Raw genomic sequence first — 1,446 nt, 5'->3', positions numbered from 1 at the left:
TGGTCCTGTTTTCGCCTGGGGCAGTCATAAGGAAGAGACGCATATGGGCGCGTGGTGAGACAGGGCGGTATATCTTAAGTTCACCCTCACCCGATTCACTGAGAAGAAAAAAGCATTTTTGATAACGTCCATGCCCATAACCACATCAATTCTGTCACTATCGCTCGCGGTTTTAGTGTTGTGCCCTGCACATCCATTTCCACTTCGCTGCTACCCTTACAGCCAATTTCGCTGCCATCGACGTCGGAGTTTTCGCATGGAATCAATTACCCTGACCTAATGTACATGAAAAGGTCAATATAAAGATCCTCACCCGTTAACGAAAAAAAAAAAAAACCCACCCTGCTGGGTGTTAAAAACTGGGTGCACATTGGGATTAGAGCAACAAACTGTAGAAAACGAATATGAAAGAAAAAATTGCGCAAATGAACGTGGTGGAGAGAGGGCTTTGGGAAAGTTCACGAGATCCGATTTTTCCCTCACCCTAACCCGAACCCTCCCAATTCTACGGCCTTGGCCTTCAAGCAGTTTATCTACATTCTAGAAATAACAGCCAAATCTCAAATGGGTAAGACCATTTTCAGTTCACAAGCACGATGTTTTGCGCTGGTCAAAGGATTCTCTTTAATTTCACTTTTTCACAAGATTTCTTCGCTATTTTTACTTTTCTTTTTTGAAAAGAGCTTGCTCATCATTACGTGGTGAACCATGCTAAAAATTTTATAGATCATGCACACAAAACATTGAAAGTTCGTAGAGGGACATAAGAATGGGTAAGAAGGCCAGGTATCTATTTTCATCAATACCTGGCCTGATATTTATTCATTCCCTCAGAGAAGGCTAATAAAACATTGTTACTCCACAAATTTTTTGGGGCTTTATGTACCCCTCTCAGATCAGCCGTGTCGTTCGACTACATAACAATTCCAGGTACCCTGACCTGGTTCTAGGTGAATTCGTCTACATTTTATCTATGTGGTTGTAGATGAATTGTAGACAAATTCGCCGGATACCCCAGTACCATAGGACCTAATAAAAGAATAAATCGGAAGACATCCATACAAAATTACTCTTCAACTGCATTAAAGTAAGTCCCAAGTTTTTCAAATCTCATTAGCCTCGTATCATTAAGTGCCAGTTTTTCAAACAGTTTTTTTTTCAGAATCATAATCTCCGTATTTTTTTACGCATTTCTAAAAAAAAAAAAAAGTGGACATTAGAATTAGACACTGAGGGAAAATGGCTGTATCTTTTTTATTTTTTAATTTTGACGATTTTCGTTTTCGATAATGTGTTCTATATGTCACGGTCATGCGATTCCCCCTTTAAAAAATGTTGGACCCCCAAATCCCCCCCTCCCCACACACACACACACACAGGGTGGGGGGTGGCGATTTTCATTTTTGACATTGTGTTCCACATGTCCAGGTCGTACGAATAGCCTTC

General features: G+C 40.5%; 1 protein-coding gene across 2 annotated transcripts in view; it reads left to right on the top strand.

Annotated features, from left to right (window-relative positions):
* The first annotated feature begins 47 nt into the window (after positions 1 to 47).
* LOC106879325 (kinesin-like protein KIF22) overlaps positions 48 to 1,446 on the top strand; it is a 30,743-nt gene continuing 29,344 nt past the window's right edge. Inside the window, exon 1 of one of the 2 annotated variants that reach the window (XM_052973173.1) lies at positions 48 to 1,087. The gene's annotated coding sequence lies outside the window, so the exon portion shown is untranslated. The remainder of the gene's footprint in view (positions 1,088 to 1,446) is intronic. The other variant, XM_052973167.1, reaches the window with a different exon arrangement.

Source organism: Octopus bimaculoides, chromosome 1, assembly GCF_001194135.2.
Source record: "Octopus bimaculoides isolate UCB-OBI-ISO-001 chromosome 1, ASM119413v2, whole genome shotgun sequence".
Classification (NCBI taxonomy): domain Eukaryota; kingdom Metazoa; phylum Mollusca; class Cephalopoda; order Octopoda; family Octopodidae; genus Octopus; species Octopus bimaculoides.
The sequence above is the reverse complement of the archived record's forward strand: the minus strand, read 5'-3'. Positions and strand labels throughout refer to the sequence as shown.